General features: G+C 44.2%; 1 protein-coding gene across 1 annotated transcript in view; it reads right to left on the bottom strand.

Annotated features, from left to right (window-relative positions):
• Window positions 1-22,281, bottom strand: part of tspan7b (tetraspanin 7b) — a 124,901-nt gene that overhangs the window by 32,807 nt on the left and 69,813 nt on the right. The gene's annotated exons all lie outside the window — the stretch shown is intronic.

Raw genomic sequence — 22,281 nt, 5'->3', positions numbered from 1 at the left:
TGTATCTCATTTCACAGGTCTGAAGTTAAGTTTTATTTAGAGAAACAGTACACAATTTGCTAACTCAGGGCTTTGGACAGCAAAGGAGCATCGAGGCTTATGAAGTCATTGATCTGGTGTTTTGTAGGGAGAGTTTGGACTGGTGGTGGGTCACAGTGGTGGTTGTTACTCAGGTCCAAGTGCCCCTTAAGACAGTCAAGGTACCAGCACGGTCATGCTTCAACTATGTGGAGCGATTAATGACATTAGGAATTCCTCCTTTGAACAGAGAGATTAAGGAGATTTAACAGAAGTGTTCAAAATTGTGAGGGGTTTTGATGAAGTAACCAGAGGGAAATGGTTTTCAGTGGCAAGAAGGTCAGTAAAAGAACCAGAGGGAGATGAGGAGACCGTTTTTATGCAGCAAGTTGTAATGATCTGGAATATATTCCCTGAAAGGATGGTGCACGCAGATTCAGCAATAATTTTCCAAGGGAATTGGATAAATATTTGAAGGGGAAGTAACGTAGGGCTATGAACAGAGAGCATGGGAGTGGCATAGTTATATACTCAGAGCTGGCACAGACACAATGGCCAGGATTTTGTGGCCCCTCCCACTTGGCAGGATATTACAGTCCTGCTGAACCGAATGGAGATTTCAATGACACACCACATCCACTTGGGGGAGACATGCCATGGTGGGGCTGTAAAACCTTGGCCAATGAGTCAAATGGCTTCCTTCTGTGCTGTATGATTCTATCTAAATGTAAATAATATTAGTTCAGTCGACAGCATCTTCAAAACCTGCAACCTCTACCACCTAGAGGGACGAGGACAGCAGACAGATGGGAACACCACCAGCTGCAAGTTCCCCTCAAAGCCACTCACCATCCTGACTTGGAAATATATCTCCATCCTTCTCCATTTGTCGCTGGGTCAAAATCCTGGAACCCCCTTCCTAACAGCACTGTGGGTGTACCTACACCAAATGGACTGCAGTGGTTCAGGAAGGCAGCTCACCACCACTTTCTCAAGTAGGTGTGGGCAACAAAATTGCTGGCCTAGACCAATGATGCCCACATCCTGAGAGAATAAAAAAAAGTGGATTTAGTCTAATGTATGTGGTGATTTTTGCCATCTTGAACATGAGATTAAATTAAATTTGTAAGATTACTTCATGTAGGTTAATTGTAAATTGCTTGGTTATGCATCTTTATAAGGACAATGTACAGAAAGGCTTCATCTTCTGGACCTTAGAACAGAAGATTTGTTTATGGGACCACTGTAAGACCCTAGCAAGAGAAAACCTATTTAAAAAAACCTGAAATGGCAATAGCCAATGTTTTCCCCTTTCTTTCTTGAAGTGCTGGCTCATGCTAGGACACAGATATCCTCAAAGATGTTTACACATGTACATTTCCAACTAGAAATCATTAAACGATGATCAACATCTGGCCTCCTGGCTGATCTCTTTAAAGCTTCCGAATCCAATGCCAGAATTTTCAGGTCAGCGAGCAGGGGCAGGACCCGCTCACCGACGCGTAAAATAATGTGTAGTGATGCCCGACGTCACCGTGCGTCATTCAGATCTAGGGTTCAGTGGGCATGCACCGGAGTCGGCTGCGCACCAGCCGAACTGTCAAAGGCCTATTAAGGCCATTTAAGTAGAAATTAAGCTAATTAACTGAGCTGCCCATCCAACCTTAAGGTTAGCGGGCAGGCAAAGAGCCTAGGTGGCCTTCGCATTTATCATGAAACCTCATCCATGGGCGGGATGAGGTTTCATGAGGGTTTTTAAAGTTTAATAAAAATTTTTAATAAAATTCATTGACATGCCCCAGCTCATAATCTCCCTGAGGCAGCTCTGTGCCTCAGGGAGATTTTTGCACTATTTTACGTGCATGCGTGAAAGAGCGCGGGCCCTGACTCAGCCTTCTCCCCCCACATGCACAGGGAGCGCACAGCGCTTCCTGGTGCGCGTCACGCCGGGGGGGGCCTTAATTGGCCGGCTCAAGTAAAATGATGGCGCGCATCCAATCGCAGGTGGCGATCGGCTACACGCCTGCCCGCGCTCATCCAATCCCCTCCGACAGGGGGAAAATTCTCCCCCAAAATACTGAAGGGGTCAAACCCAAATTCAATGCATACTTCCAGCACTAAAGAATTTTTTAAAAATGAATTTACAGGATGTGGGCGTTGCTGGCTAGACCAGCATTTATTGTTCATTCCTAATTGCACTTGAGAAGATGGTGGTGAGCTGTCTTCTTGAACCACTGCAACCCATGTGCTGTAGGTATACTCACAGCTTTGAGCTGAAAGATGCAGGAAAAAACAATCAACAGCCTCGGCTGCAAGATGCTTTGCTCTAGCAAAATCTGCCTAATATCTTGTATTTGTATAGTTCAATACCATATCTGATAGGACACATACACTTAGCTGTTAGGAGGGAATGGCATGAGCACTTGTACTTTCATTTTACTAGTGACAGGACTTTATTGTAAACCTAATGTACAGAGAAATAAAATTTTTAATTATAAGCTACTGACATTTCTGAGGTAGTGGAATCATTGCCTATCCCTACTCAACAGCTAGATCATTTTCTCTGAAATTAATCTTATGTTGCTTGGAGAATACTGAGGCTGACAGAAATCTGTTTGTCACAGGTTTCAAAAATATAATTAATCATAAATAAAACAGGTTAATTGTTTTTTTAAGTTGAATAGATGGACAGGTTTTGTTATTAGTGACAGGAAATCTTGCTGAGAAGGAATTATATTCTGCTGAATTACACAATGATCCCTCAATGTAATAAACATGGATATCTGTACTTGCGTTACTCTGATGAAATATTGGATAGTGGCCGTGTGGGAGTAGACATTTTGTACAGAACACCCTCTCATGCGTTGGTCATCATGGCATGAATAGGCCGCACTGGATTGAGAATCATGATTGGAAGGTAATGTACTGATGTCATAATACAGCAGATCTATACAAAACATATGCTCCCATGCTGCTTCTATCTAGCAACAATCCTTGTAACCTGATAGGCTTCCTATTGCAAGTATGCAGACTGTTTCAGTGCAATCATTTCCTCCTCAGCTATTGATATTTTGTCTATTTTACATCATTAACCATAGGGCTGACCATGGCCTTCAATTTTATTCCTTTCCTCAGCCTGTTAAGGTTCTATTTGTCTTATTGGTTAGGCCACAGCTAGAGTATTGCGTGCAATTCTGGAATCCACATTATAGGAAAGATGTGATTGCACTAGAGAGAGTGCAGAGGAGATTTACCAGGATGTTGCCTGGGCTGGAGAGTTTTAGTTATGAGGAGAGATTGGATAGACTGGGGTTATTTTCCCTGCACCAGAGGAGATTGAGGTGGGACATGATTGAGATGTATAACATTATGAAGTGCATGGATAGGGTAGACAGGAAGGAACTTTTCCCTTTGGTGGAGGGATCAATAACCAGGGGGCATAGATTTGAGGTAAGGGGCAGGAGGTTTAGAGGGAATGTGAGGAAGAATTTTTTCACCCAGAGGGTGGTGGGGATCTGGAACTCACTGCCTTAAAGGGTGGTAGAGGCAGAAACCCTCATAACATTTAAAAAGTATTTGGATGTTCACTTGCGATGCCATGGCATACAAGGCCATGGGCTTACTGCTGTAAAATGGGATTAGAATAGTTTAGTACTTGTTTGACCGGCACAGGCTCGATGGGCCGAAGGGCCTTTTTCTGTGCTGTAGACCTCTATGAATCTATGACTATGACTGTTCCTCCAATTACAGCCTGTTTCACACTATTGAGCCTATCAGCAGCAAACATGGGACAGAAACAGGCTGTGATTGGAGGAGCAGCGAACACCAGGAACTGCAGTCATGTGAAGGCAGACCTCTGGAATGCGCAGACCTCTGGAACGCACAGGCCTCCACTCATCATGGTTTCCCATGGCTCCAGCCTCTTCCCCTCAGCTCCCAATGCTCTGTCCTGGCTCCTGCCGCTTGTTCCAGGCTCCAGCCACTTCCCTCCAGTTCTGGCCGTATCCCTCCCAACAACACCACCCCCCCCCCCCACCCACCCCACCCCAAAGCACACACACACACACACACACACACACCTGAGTCCCTCATGGCTCCTCCTCCATCAACCCCCAAGTCCATCAGGGTTCTTCCTATGTCCTTCCCGGCTCCCCCCATGTCTCTCCCAGCTCTTGGTGCTTTGGTGCTCCCCTCAGCAGTCACCTACAATCAGGCACTGCTAGGCCTTAGGACTCATTCCAAGTGTCTCCTCCACTCTCACTGCAACACCCCCCCAGTCGATTTACTAAGTGTGTGTGAGTGAATGTGTTTGAGTGAGTGCGTGTGTTTGAGTGTGTGTGTGGGTGGGTGAGTGAGTGCGTCTGTGAGGGTGGATGAGTATGAGTGTGAGGGTGGGTGAGTGTGAGGGTGGGTGAGTGAGTGAGTCAGGCTGAGTGGGTGAGTGAGGGTATGGGTGAGTGGCTGAATGAGTGTGTGTGAGGGCGGGTGAGTGTGAGGGCGATGAATGTGAGGGCAGGTGAGTGTGTGTGTGCATGTGTGAGGGAGAGAGAGGTGTGTGTATGTGTGAGATAGAGGGATGTAAGCATGTGAGAGAGTGGTGAGTGCGAGGGAGAGGGGTGTGTGTGTGTGAGTGAGAAAGGGGTGTGTTTGTATGTGTGTGTGTCTGCGTGAGTGTGTGTGAGTGAAAGAGGGGTGCGCGTATGTGCGTGAGAGAGGGGTTGGGGTGCGTGTGTGCGCACGCATGTAAGAGGGAGAGTGATGAGTGTATGTGTGTGTGAGAGAGAAGGATGAGTGCATGAGAGGGGTGTTTGTGTGTGTGTGTGTGAGAGAGAGAGAGAAAAAGAGGGAGGTGTGTGTGTGTGAGAGAGGGGGTGAGAGGGAGTGGAAAGTGTGCGCCTGCCTCACTTCAGTCTCAGAGCTCTCATTCACCCTCATGCCCACACACCAAAAGGCACTCTCATCCACTCTCACAGGAGATAAGGGTGAGTGAGTGAGCACCCTGAGACTGGGAGTGAGCCAGGCACATGCGCTCTCACCCTTTCACACTCTAATGGTCGTCTTAATTTATTATTCATTTTGAAAAATTATCAATTTATTGTTGTGACTTTTTTTTGCTTAGCAAATTGTATCTTTTTATATGTCAGCTTTTTTTTGAAATTCATATTTAATGTTTTGCCAAACCTTATCATTCCAAAATTTGCTCATGGGCCTCCCCAAGCGTGAGAAAAATTGAAAACTGGCTCCCCCCGCCCATGGGAAAAGGTTGGACAAGCATGTCCTAGTTCATTTGGTTCATTCCAGAACCAAAAATAAAGCGGATCCAAATTGGAAGTTGGTTTGTAAATAGTTACAGTTTTGAATGTTTGGGAAAATTTATTCCTAGATGTTCTGAAAGGGTAGTTCAAACAGATTTTCTGTGTTCTGCTAATACTAAAAGGTTTAGGAAAAAGCAATAATCTATTTTGCCAGCAGTCTGAATGTTATTGTTGCTGTTATGACAGAGTGAACAATCCCAAGTGGCAAGAGGTAATTTACAGTTGCTTTGTTTTCAAGCAGCATGCAGATTCTAAGGTAGTCACTTAATAAAAATGAAGGTCAAGTTATAAATAACTGAGATTTTTCTCTAATATTCTGTGGGTATATAGATCAGCTTATCTGGGAGAAATCCTGCTTGCTTTAGAGGCAATTGACCCCCAGTAACATATGGTGTGGTGCTTCCTGATGGAAGGTGCCACTAAACATTACAAGATTTTAGTATACAATCCATATGTGAAGCCTTTCTTCAAGTCACATCTTAAATATCTAGATTCTAAAGGTGTCAAGGGTTGCGGGGAGAGCACGGGAGTATAGCTTTGAGATAGAGGATCAGCCATGATTATATTTGAAGGGCTGAATGACTTACTCCTGCTCCTATTTTCTATGTTTCTATGATTGAATTAGACTTCATGTAGTTGCAATTCTGAAAAAGTAATGAACTGTTAGATCTGTCAGTATAATAAACTTACTCTCCAGAATAGGCTTTAGTGCGTATAAAAAAAGACTGAATTTTATAATCTAAAAACCTGTGAATCAAAAGAAACTGTACAGTACTAACTCTTACTGACAAGAAACTAGAGCTGTCAGAATCATTAAGGACGTAAGGAAATGTTATTTTGTTGGAAAATACAGCATTTGCTGAAGGTATGATGGGAAATCCTAGTGTAGAAGTAAAACTAAATTAATGTTCTACTACTGATTTCCCTATGCAGACAACCTTTGAACATAATAAGAATGTGCAGTTGCTTTCAATCATTACGAAACCATAAAGAACCTACACCACACTTCTGAATTTACTTTTAGCAGTTTGCTGAATCCATTCTGACATCTGCAATAATTGGTACATTTCTGTCATGCTCACATTAAAAACTTTCCATTTTAAAGAATTTTCTTCTTAGCTCTCTTGAAGGCCTCAACTCTTGCTGGACTCACTCAATGGACATTAGGTATCCTCTGGTACATTGAATCTTCATGGGAGACCAGATAACAGTGCCAGCAGGCCATCTCTTCATCAGATCTGCACACAATTCCAGGAGGGTCAATGAATTGTAATGAGATGAAGGAATCCTAAACAAAAACAGAATTACCTGGAAAAACTCAGCAGGTCTGGCAGCATCGGCGGAGAAGAAAAGAGTTGACATTTCGAGTCCTCATGACCCTTTGACAGAACTTGAGTTCGAGTCCAAGAAAGAGTTGAAATATAAGCTGGTTTAAGGTGTGTGGGCGGGGGGAGAGAGAGAGAGAAGTGGAGGGGGTTGGTGTGGTTGTAGGGACAAACAAGCAGTGATAGAAGCAGATCATCAAAAGATGTCACCAACAATAGGACAAAAGAACACATAGGTGTTAAAGTTGGTGATATTATCTAAACGTATGTGCTAATTAAGAATGGATGGTAGGGCACTCAAGGTATAGCTCTAGTGGGGGTGGGGAGAGCATAAAAGATTTAAAAATATTTAAAAATAATGGAAATAGGTGGGAAAAGAAAAATCTATATAATTCATTGAAAAAAAAAACAAAAGGAAGGGGGAAACAGAAAGGGGGTGGGAACGGAGGAGGGAGCTCAAGACCAAAAGTTGTTGAATTCAATATTCAGTCCGGAAGGCTGTAAAATGCCTAGTCGAAAGATGAGGTGCTGTTCCTCCAGTTGGGCTTCACTGGAACAATGCAGCAAGACAAGGACAGACATGTGAGCAAGAGAGCAGGGTGGAGTGTTAAAATGGCAAGTGACAGGGAGGTTTGGGTCATTCTTGCGGACAGACCGTAGGTGTTCTGCAAAGCGGTCGCCCAGTTTATGTTTGGTCTCTCCAATGTAGAGGAGATCGCATTGGGAGCAACGAATGCAGTAGACTAAGTTGGGGGAAATGCAAGTGAAATGTTGCCTCACTTGAAAGGAGTGTTTGGGCCCTTGGACGGTGAGCAGAGAGGTAGTGAAGGGGCAGGTGTTGCATCTTTTGCATGGGCATGGGGTGGTGCCATAGGAGGGGGTTGAGGAGTAGGGGGTGATGGAGGAGTGGATCAGGGTGTCCCGGAGGGAGCGATCCCTACGGAATGCCGATAGGGGGGGTGAAGGGAAGATGTGTTTGGTGGTGGCATCATGCTGGAGTTGGCGGAAATGGCAGAGGATAATCCTTTGAATGCGGAGGCTGGTGGGGTGATAAGTGAGGACAAGGGGGACCCTATCATGTTTCTGGGAGGGAGGAGAAGGCGTGAGGGCGGATGCGCTGTAGATGGGCCAGACACGGTTGAGGGCCCTGTCAAACACCGTGGGTGGAAAACCTCGGTTAAGGAAGAAGGAGGACATGTCAGAGGAACTGTTTTTGAAGGTAGCATCATTGGAACAGATGCGACGGAGGCGAAGGAACTGAGAGAATGGGATGGAGTCCTTACAAGAAGCGGGGTGTGAGGATCTGTAGTCGAGGTAGCTGTGGGAGTCGGTGGGCTTGTAATGGATATTGGTGGACAGTCTATCACCAGAGATTGAGACAGAGAGGTCAAGGAAGGGAAGGGAAGTGTCAGAGATGGACCACGTGAAAATGATGGAGGGGTGGAGATTGGAAGCAAAATTAATAAATTTTTCCAAGTCCCAACGAGAGCATGAAGCAGCACCGAAGTAATCATCGATGTACCGGAGAAAGAGTTGTGGAAGGGGGCCGGAGGAATCCTAGCCAATTTTACCTTCTCTAACCCAAGGATCTTGGAGCCAATGTAACTCCCTTCCTCTGGCTGATATCAATTAACTCAATTCAAACCAAGGATTAAACTTGGGTAAGTGGGGCTTGTGTTTTTATCTAGCAATGGCACAAATCAGCTCTGGTCATTTGCCTAATGACAAGGGGTGAGGGGAGAAAGTATGGTAAGCACTTCTTTTTGATATTGAGTTGGTCAATAAGAATTTAGAGCCAAGTTAGGATACTACAACAGATTTAACAAACATACCTGAGCTATGCCAGTTCACCTTCCCTAATGGCAGAGCAACAATCAGGAAATCACCAGTGTGAACTTGCATCTTACCATCCTATGGCCTGAAAATTTCAGATGGTGGAGTTTTCCTTCCCTGGGCTTCCCCGAACACATCCCCACTGACTCCGAGTGCCCCGCAGCCATTGCGCCCTCAAATAAACATCAATTGGCTGCAGGTGGGACTTCTGCCCCTCACCCCAGAGGAAGTCCCGCCTTAGAGAGCTGCTAGCCAATCTGATTGGAGGGTAGGCAAGGCCTGAGAGGTGCAAGGCGGTGGAGGGTGGGGGGTGGGGTGATTGGGGTGTTGGGAGAGAGATTGGGAGAGAGGTCCAGCAGCCACTAGACTTTAAGGGGGAGGGGACGCCGAAGTTAGAAGGGGGCATCTGATAGATGTGCTCCAGCTCTTCCTGCCAGAGATCTTGGCCTGTTCATTTTTGGGCTTTCCCCAGGCTAAAAATTGAGGCTGGGCAGGAAATGGCTCTTAAGCGACCAATAATTGGTTGGGGTGGGTGGGAACCCAGAGGGAATCCCGTTCCTTCAATATCACACTCCCCCTCACAGGCAAGTTCAGGCCTGTGTTATGGTCTGCGGGGACACCAGGTTATACTCAGAAGTTCCTCACTTTCTAAAATATTTTGTCTAAGATGGAAGGTTAAAATAAATTGTAATATTTAAGTACTAATCAGCTAATATTTATATGTTAACTGCAACCCTCAGTTTTGTTAAATAGAGCTAATTTTATGATTTGAGTTTTGAACTAGGCAATACTATAACAGCACACTAGTAATAGATATCAGTTACCAAACAAGTAGGGTCTTCTAACAGTGCCAACGACTTGCATGTGAATCTAATTTATGCCAGAAGATATTTTGAAAATTCAGTCCTATCGAATGAATAGATTGGTACCATTTAATTTTTTTGTCAAAGGGAATTGCTAAATTACAGTAAGATCAAGTGGGTCAAATACTAAATCAGAAACTTAGGTAGAACTTGATAATGGGTTAACAAATTTTACCAGATGATTAAAAATGTATTCTTTAAGTTTTGCATCCAATATCTCAAATTGGATCTTTTACTATGGCTGCAAAAGTGAAGATGGCATTTATTTTTCTGTGCTGTTTGCTTTCCTCCCTTTTCCTACTCAGCAGTAAAAAAAAAATTGGTCTGTTACAGTTCCTTCTGAATGATTTGCAATTTGAAGAGACTACATGGGAAATCTCTCCCACACACTTAAAATGATGCCGTCCAAACAGACTCTTCTGTCATCTTCAGAAGGTCAGGCTGGATTAAGGTTCAGACACATTCTTCTCAACCCAACTGTTCATCAGATGTCATCCATCTGATGTAATGTAAAAGAAAAAAAACAGCCCAATAAAACTGTAATATTCTCACTAGGCAGTAAGTGTTCTGATACCCTGCAATAAATTTCTTAAACATTCTTGTTTTTTCTTTTTAACACATCTCTTTATATGGTTTTAAACATGCAGCAGCCACACATGGTTCTTAAACTGGGGCACAATGATCATTAAACATAACCAAAAGATAATAAATACATGGTAACTGCCTGCAAGGATACCACCTTGGTACAATATTCACAATTGGCTGAAAACTTATCTGCCAAATTAAAGCACCTCAGACTGTAAGTGCAGTGTATTATAAAATTAGAAACTGGTGGACAAATGGGTAAAGCATAATTACAATAACCACTCATCATACAATTGATATGGCTTCACTACAGGTGGTGGTCATGCTTCTTCTGGTTGTTTGCCAGCATGATTTTTCAATTATATCTTACAGTTATGATTGCTGAGCTATTAAAGAAAATGGTGAAGACTAGGGTAGGATTTTGAAATGTTGTTGGAAAGGTAATCTAATTACTACACATATTTAAGTTCTAAAGATAGCACGAGCAAAGAATAAACATTCAGACAGGTTCGGCCTGACTGTAAATTTAATTTTTCATGAAGTTTCTTCCCAGAATGCTAGCGTTTTGATTAAAAACTGCAATTGACATCTATTTATTCATTAAAAATAGCTGAATATACAGAATAATATTGATACATCTGATTGTCGTAGCTTTGACATAAATGGAGGAATTAAATGATAAAAGGTGAATTGTTAGGACAGAGTCCAAAGGAGGAATTACAGCTGAGCTTAGTCTTAAAAATCTCCTGGATTGAGACCTGATTTCACTCATTCATTCTGATTAGAAAAACACCCAAATTCATGGGGGTGGATTTTAGAATTTTACATGGTATGGGTGTGGGGGTGGGCAGTGGCAGCGGAGTAGTGGGGAGGGGGAGACTGCTTGTTCCTCTGGAAGGCAAGTAGCTGGCAGCCAATGCACCTGTAAGAATCCCACCCTGCAGCCATAACTGGCGGGCTACAAACAAGCTCACAGTGGGACTTCCGCCCTCAGTGGACAGGAAGACCCATCCTGAAATAAAAACAAAAAAACTGCGGATGCTGGAAATCCAAAACAAAAACAGAATTACCTGGAAAAACTCAGCAGGTCTGGCAGCATCGGCGGAGAAGAAAAGAGTTGACGTTTCGAGTCCTCATGACCCTTCGACAGAACAGTCAACTCTTTTCTTCTCCGCCGATGCTGCCAGACCTGCTGAGTTTTTCCAGACCCATCCTGAAGATTGGCTGGCAACTTCAGCAGTCCTGGCAGCGGCAGAGGTCAATAGTGGGTGCTATCAGGACTGCAAGGAGGAGCAGGAAGTCTAGGGCAAGTCTAGGGCTTTTGTGGGGCGGGGGGGAGATTCTAGAGCCCAGGGAAGGGGGTTGGGATCTGAGTTTTGTAGGGCAGGCAGCAGGCAACAACTGTGTGGGGGATGGGGGCGCCCCTGATGTGCACAGCACATATTCTGAATGATGTGCCCCCCTTCCTTCCTGCCTTTTTTCAACTTGGCCTCAAAAACAGACTGCCCACTCCCACCCACCTGCTCATGCTAAATGTGTTATGGCATGGGCAGCATAATATTCCAGTCAATTGGCTTATTAACAGCTCAACTGACCTTTGAGTATTTATTTCAATATGGGGGGGTGGCTGCAGATTTCAGCACCCACCCACCTATTGCATTATGGAAACAGCTCGGGGATGGGCAGGAAGGTGGTGAGCTGGTGCTTCAGTTATACATGGCATTAGTGAGACCACATCTGGAGTACTGTGTACAGTGTTGGTCTCCTTATTTAAAGAAATATGTAAAAGCGTTGGAAGCAGTTCAGAGAAAGTTTACTAGATTAATACCGGGAATGGGCAGGTTGTCTTATGAGGAAGGGTTGGACAGGTTAGGCTTGTATCCATGGAGTTTAGAAGAGTAAGATGTGACTTGATTGAAACATTTAAGATCCTTAGGGTCTTGACAGGGTGGATGTGGAAAGAGTGTTTCCTCTTGTGGGAGAATCTAGAATTAAGGGCCACTATTTAAAGGTAAGGGGTCGCCCATTTCGGACAGAGATGAGGAAAATAATTTTCTCTCAAAAGGGTATGAGACTTTGGAATTCTCTTCCTCAAAAGGTGGTTGAGGCAGTCATTTAATATCTTTAAGGTAGAAGTAGAGAGATTCTTGAAAAGTGAGGAGGTGAAAGGTTATTGGGGGTAGGCAGGAATGTGAAGTTGAGTTAAAATTAGATTAGCTATGATCTTACTGAACGATGGAGCAGGCTTGAGGGGTCCAGTGTCCTTCTCTTCTCCTAATTCGTATGGACACCCCTTATATTTTACAGGACCCTCCCACAGTAAACTCGCCTAGTGGGACCATTAAATCCAGCCCATGGAACAAGCAGTGCAGGGGATCTGGAGATTTGATGGTGTTGGAGAGCTCAATGCCTCCACCAATACATCGCATGCATCTGGGGTCAGGGGCTGTGGGGAGAGTAAATGATGGGTAAATTAAACTTTTGCAATAAGCCAGCAAAAGCTTCTTGACAGTACAAAATTAAGTAGACTCATATTCATTCACCACACAAAATTTCTCACGTATTGCAAGTTCTATTTTATGCATTACTTTTGTCCATATAAAAAGGCCTTAGCCAGAAGAGTCACTCAGCGCTATCAGAAATTTTACATATAAAGGGACACAGGTAATTTGGAATTGTTGAACACCGAAATAGCAATTTAAGGGTACACTTATGATGTAGGTTACTTTTGCGGGGACGAAGTTACTCTTCTTTAATTCATTCATGGGATGTGGGCATCACTGGCAGGGTGAGAATTTATTGCTAATCCCTAACTGCCCTTGAGAAGGTGATGATGAGCTGCCTCCTTGAATTGCTGCAGTCCCTGTGGTGTAGGTACACCCACAGTGCTGTTAGGGAGGGAGTTCCAGGATTTCGACCCAGCAACAGTGAAGGGACGGTTATATATTTCCAAGTCAGGATAGTGAGTGCCTTGGAGGGGAAGTTCCAGGCGGTGGTGTTCCCCTGTGTTTGCTGTCCTTGTTCTTCTAGATGGTAGTGGTCATGGTTTGGAAGGTGCTGTCTAAGGAGGCTTGGTGAGTTCCTGCAGTGCATCTTATAGATGGTACACACTGATGCCACTGTGCATTGGTGGTGGACGGAGTGAATGTTTGTGGATGGGGTGCCAATCAAGCAGGCTGCCTAGTCCTGGATGGTGTCAAGATCCTTGAGTGTTGTTGGAGCTGCATTCATCCAGGCAAGTGGAGAGTATTCAATCACATCCTGCCTTGTAAATGGTGAACAAGCTTTGGGGAGTCAGGATGTGTGTTAATCACCGCAGGATTCCTAGTCTCTGACCGCCTCTAATAGCCATAGTATTTTTACGGCTAGTCCAGTTCAGCTTCTGGTCAATGGTAACCCCTAGGATGTTGATAATGGGAGATTCAGCGATGGAAATGCTATTGAATGTCAAGGGGTGATGGTTAGATTCTCTTTTGTTGCAGATGGTCATTGCCTGGCACTTGTGCGGCACGAATGTTACTTGCCATTTGTCAGCCCAAGCATGGATATTGTCCAGGTCTTGCTGCATTTGACATGGACAGCTTCAGTATCTTAGGAGTCACGAATGGTGCTGAACATTGTGCAATCATCAGTGAACACCCCCACTTCTGACCTTATGATGGAAGGAAGGCCATTGATGAAGCAACTGAAGATAGTTAGGCCTCGGACACTACCATGAGGAATTCTTGCAGTGATGTCCTGGAACGGAGAAGATTGAGCTCCAACAACCACAGCCATCTTCTTTTGTGCTAGGTATGACTCCAACCAGCGGAGAGTTTTTCCTCTGATTCCCATTGACTCCAGTTCTGTTAGGGCTCCTTGATGCCACACACAGTCAAATGCTGCCTTGATGTCACTGTCACTTTCACCTCACCTCTGGAGTTCAGCTCTTTAGTCCATGTTTGAACTAAGGCTGTAATGAGGTCAGGAACTGATTGGCCCTGGTGGAACCCAAACTGATTGTCAGTGAGCAGGTTATTCCTAAGCAAGTGCCACTTGATAGCGCTGTTGAGAACCCCTTCCATCACTTCACTGATAATCGAAAGTAGACTGATGGGGTGGTAATTGGCTGAGTTGGATTTTTCCTGCTTTTTGTTTACAGGACATACCTGGGCAATTTTCCTCATTGCTGGGTAGATGCCAGTGTTGTAGCTGTACTGGAACAACTTGGCTAGGGGTGCAGCAAGTTCTGGAGCACATGTCTTCAGTACCATTGCTGGAATGTTGTCAGGGCACATAGTCTTTGCTGTATCCAGTACCTTCAGCCATTTCTTGATATCACATGGAGTGAATTGAATTGGTTGAAGACTGGCATCTATGATGCTGGGGTCCTCTGGAGGAGGCCGAGATGGAGCATCCACTTGGCACTGCTGGCTGACGATTGTAGCAAATGGTTCAGCCTTATCTTTTGCACTGATAGGCTGGGCTCCTCCATCTTTGAGGATGGGGATATTTGTGGAGCCTCCTTCTCCAGTGAGTTGTTTAATTGTCCACCACCATTCATGACTGGATGTGGCTGGACTGCAGAGCTGTAAGTTCTGGACCAAGACCTTTGACTATTATTCTTGTTTGTCTCACTGATGGTTTACAACATGGGCATTTCAATGTGTACCTAATTATTTGAGTGTTATTTGGAGAAAGAAGATAAAAGGCAGGTGCCAACCAGGTTAAATTATGCCTGAGATGGACTGCATGCATCTGTTATAAAAGCAAAAAACTGCGGATGCTAGAAATCCAAAACAAAAACAAAAATACCTGGGAAAACTCAGCAGGTCTCACAGCATCTGCGGAGAGGAACACAGTTAACATTTCGAGTCCATATGGCTCTTCAACAGAACTAAGTAAAAATAGAAAAGAGGTGAAATATAAGCTGGTTTAAGGGGGGGTGGGACAAGTAGAGCTGGATAGAGGGCCAGTGATAGGTGGAGATAACCAAAAGATGTCATAGACAAAAGGACAAAGAGGTGTTGAAGCTGGTGATATTATCTAAGAAATGTGATAATAAAGGTACAGATAGCCCTAGTGGGGCTGGGGTGGGGGGAAGGGATCAAAATAGGCTAAAAGGTAAAGATAAAACAATGGATGGAAATACGTTTAAAAATAATGGAAATAGGTGGGAAAAGAAAAATCTATATAAATTATTGGAAAAAAAGGGGGATCAGAAAAGGGGTGGGGATGGAGGAGAGAGTTCATGATCTAAAATTGTTGAACTCAATATTCAGTCCGGAAGGCTGTAAAGTGCTTACTCGGAAGATGAGGTGCTGTTCATCCAGTTTGCGTTGAGCTTCACCGGAACAATGCAGCAGGCCAAGGATGGACATGTGGGCATGAGAGCAGGGTGGAGTGTTGAAATGGCAAGCGACAGGGAGGTCTGGGTCATGCCAGCAGGCAGACAGAAGGTGTTCCGCAAAGCGGTCACCCAGTCTGCGTTTAGTCTCTCCAATGTAGAGGAAACTGCATTGGGAGCAGCCAATGCAGTAGACTAAATTGAGGGAAGTGCAAGTGAAATGCTGCTTCACTTGAAAGAAATGTTTGGGCCCTTGGACGGTGAGGAGAGGGGAAGTAAAGGGGCAGGTGTTGCACCTTCTGCCGTTGCATGGGAAGGTGCCGTGGGAGGGTGTTGAGGCATATGGGGTGATGGAGGAGTGGACCAGGGTATCCCAGAGGGAACGATCCCTGTGGAATGCCGCCGGGGTGGGGGGGAGGTAAAGGGAAGATGCGTTTGGTGGTGGCATCATGCTGGAGTTGGTGGAAATGGAGGAGGATGATCCTTTGAATGCAGAGGCTGGTGAGGGGATAAGTGAGGAGAAGGAGGACCCTATCATGGTTCTGGGAGGGAGAGGAACGTGTGAGGGCGCGGGAGGTGGGCCGGACACAGTTGAGGGCCCTGTCAACCATCGTGGGTGGAAAACTTCGGTTAAGGGATAAGGAAGACATGTCAGAGGAATTGTTTTTGAAAGTGGCATCTTCAGAATAGATGCGACGGAGGCAAAGAAACTGAGAGAATGGGATGGAGTCCTTAGATGAAGCGGGGTGTTAGTAGTCGAGATAGCTGTGGGAGTTGGTAGGCTTGTAATGAATATTGGTGGACAGTCTATCAGCAGAAATTGAGACAGAGAGGTCAAGGAAGGGAAGGGAAATGTCAGAGATGGACCATGTGAAAATGATGGAGGGGTGGAAATTGGAAGCAAAATTAATAAATTTTTCCAGGTCCAGACAAGAGCATGAAGCAGCACCGAAGCAATCATTGATGTACCGGAGAAAGAGTTTTGGGAGGGGGCTGGAGTAGGACTGGAACAAGGAAGACATGTCAGAGGAACTGTTCCACATACCCCATAAAGAGACAGACATAACAGGGGCCCATGTGGGTACCCATAGCCACACCTTTTATTTGGAGGAAGTGAGAGGAGTTTAAGGAGAAATTGTTCAGTGTGAGAACAAGTTCAGCCAGACGGAGGAGAGTAGTGGTGGATGGGGATTGTTCGGGCCTCTGCTCGAGGAAGAAATGGAGTGCGATCAGACCATCCTGGTGGGGAATGGAGGTGTAGAGGGATTGGATGTCCATGGTGAAGAGGAGGCGGTTGGGGCTAGGGAACTGGAAATTGTTGATATGATGTAGGGTGTCAGAGGAATCACAGATGTAGGTGGTAAGGTACTGGACAAGGGGAGAATGGAGTCAAGAAATGAGTTCCGTTGGGTAGGAACAGGCTGACATGATCGGTCTGCTGGGACAGTCCTGTTTGTGAATTTTGGGTAGGAGGTAGAAGCGGGCCGTCCGAGGTTGGGAGACTATGAGGTTGGAAGCTGTGGAAGGAAGATCTCCAGGGGAGATGAGGTCAGTGACAGTCCTGGAAACAATGGCTTGATGTTCAGTGGTGGGGTCATGGTCCAGGGGGAGGTAGGAGGAAGTGTCTGCGAGTTGACGCTCAGCCTCTGCGAGGTAGAGGTCAGTGCGCCAGACAACAACAGCACCACCCTTGTCAGCGGGTTTGATGACAATGTCAGGGTTGGACCTGAGAGAACGGAGTGCAACAAGTTCAGAGAGACAGGTTAGAGTGGCTGAGAGGAGCAGAGAAATTGAGATGACTGATGTCACGTTGACAGTTCTCAATGAAAAGATCAAGAGAAGGTAAGAATCCAGAGGGTCCACGTGGAGGGAGAATATTGGAGGCGGGTAAAAGGATCCATTGAACGGGGAGAGGACTCCTGCCCAAAGAAGCGAGCACGGAGATGAAGGCGGCGGAAGAAGAGTTCAGCATCGTGCCGAGCCCGAAATTCATTTAGATGAATTGCATGCATCTGTTGTCAGCCGCAGATCCATATTTACAGTCAAAGGAACTCCTGTCTTTCAAGCTGTCCTCACAAACTGTACTTCATTCAAGAATCAGTGAAATAATTGTGCAATTTCCTAGAAATTGAAATCTCTCATCATAGAAACAACACTGCAATTGGCTGCCAAGGAGCATTGTGTTAAAAGTTTATATCCCTGGTTAGTTCTGAGCAGCCACAGGGAACTTCAGCAACATCAGTCAATATGCAATGTGCAGACATATCAAGAAAATGACTAATGCATTGTTCACAGAGACAAATATCATTATTTCTCCACAGACAATTCGCAGTGGAATGCAAATGCACTGCCTGTAAAAAAAACAATGGCAGTATGCAAAGTCCAGGGCACCATTGACAAAATAACACTGAGGTCTTAATTTTCACAATGACGCAGAATCTCTGTTGTGCTGTCGAAGGAACCGTGGCGAGTTGCTACAGTGCATCTTGTAGATGGAACATACTGCTGCCATTTTGCGATGGTGACGGAGAGAATTAATTCTTAAGGTGGTGGATGGGGTGCCAAGCAAGTGGGCTGCATTGTCCTGGTGTCAAGTTTCTCGAATGTTGTTGGAGCTGTTTCTCTCTCTACAGGTGCTGTTTGACTGCCTGAGTATTTTCAGCATTTTCTGTTTTTATTTGAGGTTTCCAGCATCCACAGTATTTTGCTTTTGTATTAAAAAGTTCAGGCAGTTCTTTTAAAATGAGGAATACTTTATCTGGTGTAGAGAAGATGATGAAAAGAATATCAAGAGAGGTTTGCATTTCCCGTCAGCTCATCTTGAATGGTGCCAATGGAGGTCACAGCTCAGCCCAAGTTGATCATTTTGTCCTTTCAGTTGCAAGGAAATGGGGAGGTAGCAGAAGGGGATTAAAATCAACTACAATAGAAAATATTCTATTTTATTTTTTGAAGCATTTTCATGAAATGTCATGTGTAAGTATAATTAACTCAGATCTAAAACCAAATGAACTGTAACTCTAGCTAACTTTTGAAAGTGTCCTCCATAATCATTTTATTCCATTTACTTTATCTCTACAAATCCAATAAAAACTTCAATCAACATAAAAGATAATAAAAATTAGCCAAACAGATTAGATCTGATTGTTATTATGCTTAATTAGCTAGTGGATGAATCAACTATAACTCAAGCAAATTAAAATCCATAGCTTTATACTGGTATATTTGAAGGGTGAGCTGTGGCTCAGTGGTAACTTTCTTGCCTCTGAGTCAGAAAGCTGTAGGTCTAAAACACCCCAGAGACCTGAACACATAATCCTGGCTGACATTGTGGTACTGTACTGTGGGAGAACTACACTGTCGGAGGTGCCGTCTTTAAGATGAAACATTAAACTGAGGTCCCGGTCTGTCCTTTCAGATGCACAATTAAGGTTCCATAGAACTACTTCAAAGAAGGGCAGGGATGGTTGTCTTCCTGATGACATGTCCAATAATTTTCTGCCAACCAACATCACTAAAATAGATTTTCTGATTATTATTGCATTACAGTTTGTGGAGCTTGCTGTGTGCAAATTAGCTGTCATGTTTCCTACATTACAACAGTGACTACACTTCAAAAGTACCTAAGGTGCTTTAGGATATCCTGAAGTCCTGAAAGGCACTTTGTAAACACAATTCTTTCTTTTTATTCCAAATTGTGTTAAATTATATTTCTTTTTCTTCTCCAGGTGGCATCCACGGCTATTCGAGAGTTGCCGAAACTTGGCTCATGCCATGGTTTTATTATGGGGCAGGGTAAGGAGGCAGGCCCCAAGTCTACCTGAGACAGAACAGGGATTCAACCTCATGCTGTTGGTGTTATTCTGCATCACAGTGTAGACATCTCACCAACTGAGCTATAACCAACCCCCGAAATTATATTTAAATTCATCAATTAACTTGAATATTGTAGCTTATTCTGCTAGAAGGTTGAGCGAGATTTTGCTCTGAATTGTAATATTTGAAATAAATTCACACTGTAACATTTTCTAAGATATTTAAAAATGTTATTCTTTGAAATAAAACTTCTTCAATATCCCAATTGCCTTGAAATTTTTGTCCTTTACGGTCCTGGTTTTAATTTTTTTCAGTCACATCATCCCTTAGACAAGAGATTTGCTAAAGCAGCTGCCTCTATTTACACAAACCACAAAATCTCACTATAAACCCTGGAAAACAAACATTCAGCAGGAAAATTAAGAATGTCAAGGTCTAATAAATTCCAACAGACACTTGTATCAGTGTTTCACATTAGTTCTGTATATTCAATAAACATTCTTCAAACTTGACCTCTTTTGCCCATTGGTGTCAGTGGTCACCCTCCGTAAATGTTATTACAGAGCCTTGTTAAGTCTATTATGGTAGACGCAAGGTACATGGAAAACCCCAGGAGTATATTTACATCTGAAAAAGCAGGAGAAATACTAATTTTTCTTCCTATTTTAAAACCTGTACCAAATTGCAGGAACGTATAGTTGTATGATTGTGCGAGTCATCATAACTGTGATAACAGAAACCAATGCTAGTCGTTTGGCAGTACAGAACATGAGCATTGCTGAAAAAAGAGACATGTTGAAGCTTTTCATCTTGCATTCATCAGGACACTTCGCAAGAATACCAATTTAAGAGGAAAACAACAATTTATACTGTATGAGAAGAGAGTGCTGATTGTTAGTAAGTGGACTCTGATTGGTGGAGGCGTTGCCATGAGAATGCACCAGTGATGGTGACTGGCGGTTAATTGCCAAGCATTGTTTGAAATTTAAACCTGGCAGCTTGACCCTGATTGGTCAAGGCATTGTCCTGAGGGATGAGTCAGCAAACGCATGTCACTTATTTTGTTTAGCTGAAACCGATGCAATGTGTATACATATTCTTTCCATCTGCAAAGAACAGGGCTGTGTGTATTAATATATGTAGCTTCCAGTACACACAAATTCGCCACACCACAAGCCCGACTGACAATCTTAAATTGGTTGTCAGCATAATTCTTAGCACACTGAAGATTATTTTGCAAATTATATCCGATTGCGGAGTTAAAAGACGAGTGCAAGAGTGCCAGACGAAAAGCTTCGACATGTCTCTTTCTTCAGCAATACAGAAACCAATGAATATATCAGCAATAATGAATTTTCATTTTAACCTGAATGATGGTCTCTAAAAATGACTATTGCTGATGTTAGATTAACTGATCTAGTTGATATATCCCAGCTACAAATTTTCAGGTTCAGCATTGGATTCAGATTCTCTGATCACTCTGAGCAGTGGACATCACAACCCCATAGAGTCTAGACTGGACCTATTTCAGCTCAATATCTAGTTAGGCGATAGCATGAGCCAGGATAATACTTTAAAATCCTGGCTATGTATACTGGCTATGGTAATCTCACATGTGCATTCTCCAGTCTTTACCAAAAGCAGTATAAAAGCAATATAGTAAGATGAAGCATGACCGTAAAGCAACAAGCTGATTTAATTTACATAAAATGAATTAAGCAGAACACAGCTTTTTAAATGATCCATTCATTTGCTATGATTCAGTGCCTCATACAAACAATACAAACATAAACTCCATTGACAATTCGGGCACGAACTTCCCCTCAATCTAGTTCAACCCAATCTACTGGCTAATCTTTTTCTGTTACAAGCTGCAAGGGTGTACGTTATCACTGTTGTGAGAGAGAGGGAGCACGAGTCTGTGAAAGTGAGGAGATAGAGCATGCATACAAGAGTGAAGACAGATGCTTGAGAGAGAGAGAAGACAAATAAAAAGAAATAATTTGTATTTATATAGCAGCATTCACAATCCCAGAGAATTTCACAGCCGATTAAGGGGTGCGGTCACTGTTGTAAGGTAGACAATGCAGTAGATAAATTATGCAATAGCAAGAATTTGAAATTAGCTGTAAGATGGGGAGTGTGTTGGATGAGGGTGTGAGTGAGTAAGAGGGGATGAGGGAGAGACAGAGGGGTGCAAGAGAGATGGGAAGCAAGAGAGAGAGCCAGGGGCATGGGGTGACAGGAGAGACAGGAGGCAAGAGAGAGAGAGAGAGAGAGAAAGGAGGCAAGAGAAAAAGTGTGATAGAGACAGGGGGCAGCAGAGAGGTACATGAGTGAGAGAAGCAGTGGGAGTGGGTGACAAGGACGCAAGCAAGCGAGGGTGAGAGATAGGGCGAAAGAGTGTGGAAGACAGAGGGTGTTGAGTGAGGGTGTGAAAAGAAGGGACTGAGAGGAGGTGGAATGAGGGATTGGGGGCAGGGCATGGGAGGTAAGAGATGGGCCGAGAAAGAGATGTGGGGGAGGGGTCGAGAGGAATGGGGAAAGAGAGAGAGGGCAAGAAAGGAGGTGCGAGGGAAAGAGGGATCAACAGGCAAGGAGCAAGACAGAGGGGTGAAAAAGAGAGGGGTGAAAGAGAGGGGAGTGAAAAAGAGAGGGGTGAAAGAGAGGGGGGTGAAAGAGAGGGGTGAAAGAGAGGAGTAAAAGAAAGGGAGTGAAAGAGAGGGAGTGAAAGAGAGGGAGTGAAAGAGAGGGGTGAGGGGGGGTGAAAGAGGGGATGGGAGAGAGGGGGGTGTGAGTGTGGGTGTGACAGAAGGGGTGAGAGAGAGGGGTTGAGAGAGAGAAAGAAGGGGTGAGAGAGAGGAGTTGAGAGAGAAAGAGGCGTGAGAGGGGGTGAGAGAGAATGGGGCACGAGAAGGTGGATTTGAGGGAAGGGAGGACAAGGAATTGAGAAAGGGAGGGTATGCAGCCAGAGTATGAGGTGGGTAGAAGAAGACATGAGAAAATAGGGGCGAATGATGAGACAGCAATGAGAAGAGAGCCTGTAATTGGGAAGAAAAAGGGTCGAAGGGTGAAAGTGAGAGCAAGAAAGAGGAAACAGGAATGAATACAAGTTAGTGAGACAGCAAAGGAGTAACAATTGAAAAAAAAGTGAGAAAGGTAGAAAATAGAATAGAAAGGGATTCTTTGCTCCCTCCCTT

Source organism: Carcharodon carcharias, chromosome 18, assembly GCF_017639515.1.
Source record: "Carcharodon carcharias isolate sCarCar2 chromosome 18, sCarCar2.pri, whole genome shotgun sequence".
In the NCBI taxonomy this organism is placed as follows: Eukaryota; Metazoa; Chordata; class Chondrichthyes; order Lamniformes; family Lamnidae; genus Carcharodon; species Carcharodon carcharias.
The sequence above is the reverse complement of the archived record's forward strand: the minus strand, read 5'-3'. Positions and strand labels throughout refer to the sequence as shown.